Below are 10,889 nucleotides of genomic sequence, written 5' to 3' on the forward strand. Positions count from 1 at the left end.
AGTACGTAGTCTTTGCATCGAAAAGATGCATACGCCTTCTTTTATCGATTTTGTTATGGATGTGATGTATACATACAATGGACTTGATGTATAGGACGAATCAGAAGAAGGCAAGGAACAACTTGTTACATCATCGCGCCGCTGCGCACACGCTACCACTATATATGTACGTGCCATGTTTGACCGGTCTGCTCTTGCTCTGACGCACAGGCACATGCATGTGTTTTGCTTTTCGGCATGGCAGTTTGACAGGGGAGGCCACTTGTAAAGCTGCGCCCTTTTGCAAGTTTGCATACACAGCTGAACTGCATGATCAGGTCATCAAAGAATATGTGCGGCGGGCCACGAGTATCAACCAGTCAAGCTACCCCACCTTGTACATATCCAGATTCATTGTGGGTTTGCAAATAATACAGTAAAAATAAACATGTGTAGCCGTTTATATGGTTTGCTGCTGCTGCTGGTAGTGCTCTTGATATAGCTGACGCTAATTATTACTACCTCCGTCCCAAGGAATAAGGCGCACGCGTATTCTAAGATGAACTTTGACCATAAAAATTGAGCAACAAAATCTTGGTTATATTATATGTAATTAGTATCGTTGGATTCGTATTAAAAACACTTTCTAATGATATTAATTTTATACAAATAATTTTTATATATTTGAAATAATACTTAGTCAAACGAAAAACACGTAAAACGAGGGCGCCTTATTACTTGAATCGGAGGTAGTACAGCGAAAGAAATACTCCTATGTGAGGAACAGTGTGATGCGGGTTCCTGAGGGCATCTCCAACCGCGCGACCCAAACGGACGCGCTGGGCCGTCCGTTTTGGGCCGTTTGGGTGGCCGAACGGACAGCGGCCCGCGTCCGCGTGTCCGTTTGGGTCGCACGCTGCGCCCAACGCGCGGACGCACCGCATATGTAATTAAAATAACAAAAATAAAAATAAAAAAGGAAAACAACCAAAAATAACATTGAAGTAGTGGTTAATTAAACTTAGCCCTATTTTGGGCAATTTTTACACAAACGAAAGCCCTATATGGGCTTTAAACTAAAAAAAAACTAGACGAGGGTTTGCGAGCACGGTGGCCGCCGGCGATACTACTCCCGGTAGTACTCGTCATCGTCGGCGTTGATGACGACGACGCCCCGGCGGCGACGCGGCTGTTCCGGCTCGACACGCCGGAGGGCACCGGGACTCCGGCCGGGGCTCCCACTGCGCCCTTTCCCGGGCGGACTGCGGGTTCGGCGGGCTCGCCGGCTCGCGCAACCGTGCCCTCCGCGCGGACTCTCGCCGGAGCTGCCTGCTCCGCTGCGGCCTGCAGCTCCGCCTCGTAGCCGGAGCGTGGCCGAGCGCTCCTCCTCCGCCGGGCGCGCGGCCCGGCGCTCCTCCTCCCGGAGCGCCGCCCGACGCGTAGCCTCCTCCCGACGGCGCGCCGGCTCGAGGAAGGCCCACGCCTCCGCCCGGGCGTCCTCCACGGGCCTTCCTGGCCGCCTCCTCCGCGGCGCGGAGGCGCGCGGCGTCTCGGCGAGGTGCGGCCATTTGGCCGGCTCGTCGAGGTCGCCCCGCTCGCGGGACGCCGCGAGCGCCGCCTGCAGCTCCGGGTCGTCCTCCTCCTCCACGGGGCCGGGGCTGCGGGCGTGGCTGCGGCTGTGGGCCGGGGCCGGGGCGCGGGCTCGTTGATGTAGAGGCCGGCCGGGCGGCGGCCGGCCCGCCTAGCGGGTGTGCGCGGCGCGCGCGCGAGGCCGCGCCATCGCGGATGTGAAGCACGTGCGCCGGCGCGCATCGTGCTCCACCTCGAACCACAAGTCCCGGTTGGGACTTGCGTCGCCGTACGCGGGGTCTCGCTGGAGGTCCGCCGGCGGCGAGCGCGGCGCCTCCGGATCTCGACGTAGCGGTCGCGGCCGGAGCCGGGATGGGCGGCACCGGAACCCGATCCGGGCTCGGGTGCCGGCCGTGGGGAGGTGCACGTCCCCCACGGCATTGGGACGCCGGCGTCCCGGAACATCTGCGCCACCGCTACGGTGACGTAGATCCGGTCGCGTTCGGGCGTCGCCGCGGCCCCATGGCGAACGGCGCCGGCGCGGCTGGCCGGCTGCTGCCGGCCTCGTGGTCGTTGGCGGATGGCGAGAACTCGTGCTCCGGGGCCATGGCGGCGCGGAAGCTTCGAGCTCGCGCGTGCGGCCGGAGTGGAAAGTGGGGACTGGATAGGGACGGTCCCCTTCCCCAGTCCACATTTAATAGGACTGGGGCACCGACAGGTGGGCCAGCCACGCAGACAGGCGGACACGCGAGGACGCCGCGTGCCATCCGTGGCCACGCAAACCCGGCCAAGATTTGAGCTGGGTTTGCGTCGTTCCGGACACCGTGGCCGTCCGCTTTTGCGGTGCGTCCCCTCGTTGGGCCGGGTTTTTGTCCGGCTGGACCCATCCGGACGCGGGATGGGTCGCCCGGTTGGAGATGCTCTGACTCTCTCAAGTCTCAACCATTTGGCATGACATGTGAGATGATGAACTGTGTGTGAAGTGGGTTGTGAATCAGGCATTCAGTCACAGCCAATATAGATCAGGGAGCAGTTGCAGGACTGCAGTGCAGGGGCCATGTGTATGAGGTAAGCGCGAACGTGCTTGTGCAGCGTGTTCTCCGATCTCCGAGCATATCACTCCGATCGACATCGTTTCAAGAAAGGCTGGGCCCAGGAACTGAGGTCCAGTGGATAGGAGCGTTGGACGTAAACATTTTCTCGGTTCTGGTGTGCGCAAGATACCAGCGCTATATCTAGAGAGGAGACATGGGCTCATACGATTCCATCCCAGCAAGTTGGCAACAACTGTCCAATGATTTTTAAACTTTATCCTAAAATAACTGTCGCCGTTCCATCACAAGGTGGTGAGTGGCAAAACTGACAAGCGGCCCGCGCAAGGGCCAGATGCTGCCGCCGGCGACATAGTCCTCTCTCGGCGGTGTTGAAGCGGGTGTCACTGACCCAAATCTCGGTGGCGTGGCAACGAGTGAGGGGCTAGTTCCAGTGACGCGATATCTTTGCGGCGGCACGGCGTGAGGCTTGCACCCTCTTTTTGTTGCCCTTCCACCCTGCCGCTGCCACAAGAGACCGTTGATGGGGCTACCTCCAATAAAGGGATGGCCTAATATGATTTGCCTCCATCACGTCTATCCTCAACCAGTGGCGTTGAACTGTGGGTGACCTTGGTGCAGTCGTCATGCACCTCTTACCAAAACTTCCTGGCGCCAATTGGTTGACATCAGGCCCTTGCGACCTACTCTGGTCGGAGAAAGCGCACATTAAGTCGCCCACGAGGCGTTTGTGCGTGGCTAGATCTTCATGTGGCAGAGACTTCTGTGGTTGGAAGCGCGTTGGGCTCTTCGCCTGCTTTGTCCCCACCACGGGAGTGCGGCTTGACGTGAAGATCGTTTTCCTATATGGCCACTCGCGACCTCCAGCTGTTGGATATGTGCCCTAGAGGTAAATAATAAAGATGTTTTATTGTCATATCTCTAATGTTTATAATGAGTTTTATGACATGCTATAACTGTATTACGCGAAAACATTAGTACACGTGTGGTATGTAAACAAATCAAGTGCCTAGTCAACTAGTCCATTGGTTAACAGATGATCGAGGTTTTCTGATCATGGACATTTATGTCGATTAACAATGGAGTCATGTCATTTGATGATTGATATGATGGACACACAGCCAACATAAGTATTGCAATGAGATACCGAAGATCAGATCTCGGAAAAATCAAGTATCATGAGACAAAGGTAATAGGACTCGACGTTTAAGGTTCAATCAATAAGATTATTTTTCGTGAAAAGCATAGGGATCATCATGGGTTTCTAGATCCCGATGTTGGTCATTGATCGGAGAGATGTCTTGATCATGTTTACGCATTCCCGAACCATAAGGTGGCACGCTTATGGGTTTTCGACACTTAGGGATTGATTCGGGATCATCGAAAAAATAAGAGAGAACTCTAAAATTATTCCGGGGAGGTATCAAAAAAGTCCCAGAGTCGATGAATTGTTCGGAGACTTAAATAACATGTTTTAGTATTTAATTAAATGAATTATATATTAAAAAATAAATTTAAATTAGGCTAACTCCTAATGGGTCACCTTCCGGCGGCCCATGCAGGTACCACCTCCACCAAACCCTAGGTGGGGCAGCAGCCCAAGGGGGCGCATGTGGTGGATGCGCCACCTCCCACAAGGCCTATATAAGGAGCGGAGCCCCCTCTCCTCATTCATCTTCTTGGATTTTGCCTTAACTCCCTTTGTCTTCTTCACGCATGGTTCCGAAATATTGGAACGTGCATACGGAGTTTGAGATTTTCACCATACGCATGCCATCGTGCTGCCGGATCCTTGGTCCGGGTCTTTCTTCTTCCGCTGCTTCGATAGATTGGAGCCCGAGGGACGTCGTCTACACCTTATGTGTGTAGAACAACATAAGTGGTGCTAGTTGTAGCACTCCACCGCTTGTATGTCTGCATGATCTTTTGGTTGGCGTCGCTGTATGGCTACATCAACAACGTTCATGAGAACATAATGCTTTCAGTCTTCAAGGGTATGAACACCAAAACTCCTTCGTTACCTTATATATGCATAGTATAGATCTTGGCTATTTCGTTCTCGTTGGTAGGAATATTTTTGTTTTCTGTTATGAAACCCTTCACCATTTACCTCCGGCCAGCCTTGGCATCTCCATTGTCGCGATTAGATATCTAAGTGTTGACGAGGGGATCATGACGGTCGTTTTTAAAGAAGACCAGATAGGTTGTAGAGGTTCCATCTCTCATGCTCCTGTTGAGTGAAGAAGACTCCAGGGAGTACTTGCAACGGATGTGGAGAAGTATGTGTGTCGGATGATTAGTGTTTTGCAGCCGTATTCTCAACGAGTGGGGTGGTGGCATCGGCAGATTTTGTTCTTGGTGGTTGTCATAGTTTCCAGGGTGAAAATCCTAGGCCTGATCCTCGGTGGCTCCGTAGTCATTTCCTTGTTGAAGGAATTGCCTAGAGATCAGACCTTCTCAAGTGTGAAACCCCTGATCTGACTGGTTAGACCGGATGGGACGCTGTGGTGCATTGTTACCTTCTATTTTTTTTTACTGCTGCTACGAGCCTCGAATTATATCGATGGGATATTTGTTTTTTCTTCTTCTATTTTTGGTTGTGTGCTTACTTGATGTCTAGACGTGCTCTACACATTCGTATTTTTGTTACTGCGGAGTCAAGAATTATAATCAACGCCTCATTATCATAATTGATGATTTATAGCAATGTTCTGGGGGAACTTATGATGATACTAAGATAAAATTTATGTTTGGTAACATCAGACACTTCTTGTCTTGTGGGAACTTCTAAGTCAAGCTAGATGAAAATAAGCGAGTCAAGCCTGTAAAACCAAATGCAATTTTTAAATGAACACTCATTTGGGTACCAACTACATAAACTAGATTTTGTTACAATGGATTGCACTAGCATTTTTTTTAGTTTGGACTTTTGATTGTGTTGGCTAGTGAGTGAAGCTTGATATGATAGCAGATACAGTTAATGTCTCGAGTTCGAGTACTGTGTGGGGCAATTTATTTAAAACAAACTCCTGGTAGCCCCCTTCGTGTCACGTATAGGTTTGCTTGACAGATTCAAATTTTGACTCACTCTTTTAATCCAGATTGCTTAACATAAAATAGTTTCTATATCGGTCTTGGTGGCAAGAAGCATATTGTTTTGTTTGCTCAGTAACTTGAGATCCTTCTAGTTTCATGCTCCACGCCACTTGGTTAGTTACTGTTTATAAGAAAACTTCTTACGAGTTATTAAACATAACTTGTAGTTTTTGTTGAATATATTAGCAATTTTCTCCATGATTTAATTAAATAAAATAGTAGATAAAACATGACTAAAAAGTTTGAGATTAAACTAGTCATGTAAATCACCATAGAGTAAAGGAGAAACATGTCTAAACTGATTGAGAAGAGCAATATGTTTGCTGACAATGAGCCTGAACTTGTTGCTAGGAGAAGAAAGAGGGTAATGATCTCACAAAAGGAAGGCAAGAACACATACGGTCCAGAAGAGGAACCAGCATTGACGTTGTCGCTGTTGAGAGCCATGTCGCTGAAGAGGTTGCTGATGTCGGGGAAGAAGTCGTCGTTGGGGAAGTAGTCGTCGGCCTCCGTGTCGATGTTGAAGCCAGCAATCGCGGTAGAACGCTCCCCAAAAACCTTATCGCCTCTCTCCCGTACAGGATCACAAGAGACGGGGTTCCGGAGGCCTGCTGTCCCGTCCAGCGGTGCACGCCGATAGACGGGATGGAGAAGTCTTGAGCGGCGGCGCAAAGCTCTGGAACCGAGTGGTAGGCGCATATGGTGTTGTGTCTCGTCGTGTGTCTCTGGAGAGGAGCGACCTCTTTTATAGACACAGAGAGACGAGCCGAACAGGTCACGCGAGGAGATGAAATGAAGGGTTAGGGAGGTGAACCGAACAGGAAGCAGTCGAAGCAGAACAACCTACGTATTCAAAACCCACTGAAAAACGTTTCAATTTCCAGCGTCTGTTCATATACCCGTTCATGAGTGGCAAAAAGAAAGAGAGAGAGGCTCTCGACCCGAGGCATTCCCGCAAACCGCGGCGCGACGTGTCGTGTCATGTCGTGGTGAGGCGAGCGAGCGGCGGCGTCGGAGGAGGAGGAGCGCGCGTGTGGTCAGCTCCTATTTCCTCCTATTATTTCTCTCTTACAAAAGGTATGAAGAGCTCCCCTTATAAGCTGCTCCAACTCTTCTTCAACTAGCAATGTGGGACTAAACATTTGTCCCACCCCTGCCATGCATGAATGGGCCATGTGGGCCTCTAGGATTTATTAGGAATTTCTGGAATATTTATTGTGTTGGTCCAATATGTGCCAAAATTCCAACAATCCCCCACCAGATCCTAGAGGCACATAGAATTTGCCTTTGGTTCCAAAACATTGTTTTATATACCGATACTATAGCGAGGACTGTTAAGTTGAACTTTCACCAGAACTCTATGCTACACTAGACTGCTATTTGAACAGTGGACTAAGCCTTGAACTGCAAGTTTTCTGCTAATCTAGCTTCACAAAGAGCCTTGACCGGTACTAGGCCGTCGCAGGGCTTCCCCGCGGGTGGAGCTTATGCGTCATACTCCATGGCCTTTCATGAGTTTATTAGAAAGCACCCAACTCTCATAGGTTGCGACGTTTTAACAACCAAACTCATATAGGTGTGTTCTTCAACGGATGTTCTGCAGGACAACATCTGTGCTTAAATAAGCAACTTAGAACACATTAAGATAAATCAGCCTACCGTGCAGATTAGGAAAGTATTGCATCTTTTACGGAGTGGTATCATACAAGGAGTAAGGATACTTTCCTCTCAGTTGACATACAGCTTGTCTCCCAGTTCTAATTCACGGGATCTCCGATCACATAGAATGGGTTACCACTGTGGACAACTTAAATGGTGGGTCTCATACCCATCTCCTTTGATGCATTATCTATCACGTTACGTGATAGACCCTTTGTGAAGGGGTACTGCGATTTCTACACGTATGGATATAATCCAATGCAATAACTCCGGAGTTTCTCATTTTTCTGACAGATTTTAATCTCCTCTTCACATGCCTTGATGACTTCATATTATCCTTAGAACTGTTAACCTTGATGATGACAGTTTGATTATCACAGTTCATTGGGATAGCGGGTATTGGTTTCTCAACCACGGGTAAGTTCATCAAGAGTTCACGGAGCCACTCTGCTTCAACAGTGGCCGTGTCTAATGCTGTGAGTTCTGCTTCCATTGTTGACCTCGTTAAGATGGTCTGCTTGCAAGACTTCCAAGAAACAGCGCCACCACCAAGTGTAAATACATATCCACTAGTGGCCTTAATCTCATCGACATCAGAAATCCAGTTTGAGTCACTATAGCCCTCTAGTACCCTCGGATACCCAGTATAGTGAATGCCATAACTCGCAGTGCCTTTTAGATAGTGCATCACTCTTTCAAGAGCATGCCAGAGGATCATCGACATGATTTGATACAAATCGACTAAGTTTGCTCACAACAAAGGCGATGTCAGGCCTCGTAGCGCTAGCCAAATACATAAGTGAGCCAATAATCTGAGAATATCTCAGTTGATCTCTAGCAGTCACTTTATTCTTTCTAAGCAGCACACTAGGATCATAAGGCGTTGGACAGGACTTGCAATCGCTATACCCAAAAAGACTCAAGATCTTTTCCACATAGTGAGATTGAAGCAGTGTAATCCCACCATTTTCATCCTTCAACAGCTTGATGTTTAAGATTACATCAGCTACCCCAAGATTCTTCATCTCAAAGCAGCGAGATAAGAAATCCTTGGTCTTCTTGATGATATTCAGGTTGGTTCCGAAAATCAGTATATCATCGACGTACAAGCAAAGAATGACTCCTTCGCTCCCACCATGGCGATAGTACACACATTTATCAACTTCATTTACAACAAAGCCTTCAACAGTTAAAGTTCTTTCGAACTTCTCATGCCACTGCTTAGGTGCTTGCTTAAGACCATATAGAGACTTCAACAATTTGCACACCTTTCCTTCTTGACCATTTACTACAAATCCATCTGGCTGGTCCATGTAAATTTCCTCATCCAACTCTCCATTTAGGAAAGTTGTCTTAACATCCATTTGATGAATGAGAAGACCGTATGAGGGAGCCAGTGATAGTAGTACTCTAATGGTAGTCAATCTAGCTACATGTGAGTAAGTATCAAAGAAGTCTTCACCTTCCTTTTGTGTATAACCCTTGGCCACAAGCCGTGCCTTGTACTTTTCAATTGTACCATCAGGCCTAAGCTTCTTCTTAAACACCCATTTACATCCTACGGGTTTACACCCATAAGGACGATCAGTAATCTCCCAAGTTCCATTAGCCAAAATGGAGTCCATATCACTTCGGACAACTTCCTTCCAGTAGTCATCATCTGGAGATGCATAGGCTTCTGAAATAGAAGTGGGAGTGTCATCCACGAGATACACAATGAAATCATTACCAAAGAACTTCGCAGTCCTCTGTCTCTTACTCCTTTTAGGAGCTTCATTGTTATCCTCCTCCAGATTCTCAAGGTGTTCTATCGGAATGGTGGATTCGGGAATTGTAGCGAATTCCTCGATAGATGTACTAGGCATCCCCTGATCCGATGAGCTAGGCATATCCTTCATGGGAAATATATCCTCAAAGAAAGTCGCATCATTCGACTCCATGATTGTACCAACATGCATGTCGGATACCTCATACTTTACTATCAAGAATCTATAGCCAATGCTATGAAAAGCATAGCCCAGAAAAACACAATCAACAGTTTTTAGTCCAAGCTTTCGCTTCTTGGGAATTGGCACATTGACTTTGGCCAAACATCCCCAAGTCCGTAGGTAAGAGAGTTTCAATCTTTTCTTCTCCCATTCCTCGAATGGAGTTATCTCCTTATTCTTTGTGGGAACTCGGTTTATAACATAACACATAATTAATATTGCCTCCCCCACCATGCCTTGGAGAGACCTGGTGTCTCTAACATGGTGTTAACCAAATTAGTTAGAGTACGATTCTTCCTTTCGGCTACCCCATTTGGCTGGGGTGAGTAGGGAGGCGTCCTCTCATGGATTATACCATGCTCCGCACAAAATGAGTCAAACTCATTGGAGAAATACTCTCCACCACGATCAGACCTAAGTCGCTTGATCTTTCGTTCAACTTGATTTTCTGTTTCAGCTTTATAGATTTTGAAGAAACTTAACGCTTCATCCTTCGATTTCAGAAGATACACATAACAATATCTAGTTGAGTCATCAATCAACGTCACGAAGTATTTCTTTCCACCTTTTGTCAACACACCATTCATCTCGCAAATATCTGAATGTATGAGTTCTAGAGGTGCCAAATTTCTTACCTCCGCAGTCGTATGCGACTTGCGAGGTTGCTTAGCTTGAACACACACTTGACACTTAGAACCCTTTACATTAGTGAAACTTGGGATTAAATTCAGTTTAGCTAGCCGCGTCATACAACCAAAATTAACATGACAAAGACGTGAATGCCAAACATTTGTCTCAATGTTGGTGCAAATATGATTAACAATTTTATTACAAACGTCTAACAGGGATAGGCGGAACAAACCTCTGCACTCATAGCCTTTACCAACAAAGGTTCCAAATTTTGACACAACAAATTTATTGGACTCAAACACAATCTTGTAGCCATCACGACACAGAAGCGATCCGCTAACAAGATTTATATTGATAGAAGGGACATGATGCACGTTCACGATCTTCCCCGAAGTGAACTTCAGATCGACCGTACCAACACCACGAACAGTAGCATGCGAGCCATTGCCCATCAACACGAAGGAAGTCCCTGCGACCTGATAAGAAGAAAACATGGAGATATCAACACAAACGTGTACATTGGCACCTGTGTCAATCCACCATTCAGGAGAATGACATATTGAAAGGACAGTAGGAAATATACCATACCCAGCATCCTTCATCGCAGTGTCTCCAATGACAACATTGGTTGTCTTGCCGCTCTTTCCTTGCTGACGCTTGTCAAAGCGGTTTGGGCAATTGGGAGCCCAATGATCAGGATCACCACAGACGTGGCATACTCCTTTCTTCTTATCGGTCTTCCTTTTGAAATTGGTAGACTGTGAGGCCTTGTTCTTCCCATCAAATTTTCCTTTGCCATCATACTTGTTCTTGTTCTTGGACTTGTAGGATTGGAAGTTCTTCTTCTGTACCAAGTTGGCACTAGAACCTCCCTCAACACCTCGAGCACGTGTGTCTTTTGCCCTTGCATTTTCTT

The sequence above is a fragment of the Lolium rigidum genome, chromosome 6 (assembly GCF_022539505.1).
Source record: "Lolium rigidum isolate FL_2022 chromosome 6, APGP_CSIRO_Lrig_0.1, whole genome shotgun sequence".
In the NCBI taxonomy this organism is placed as follows: Eukaryota; Viridiplantae; Streptophyta; class Magnoliopsida; order Poales; family Poaceae; genus Lolium; species Lolium rigidum.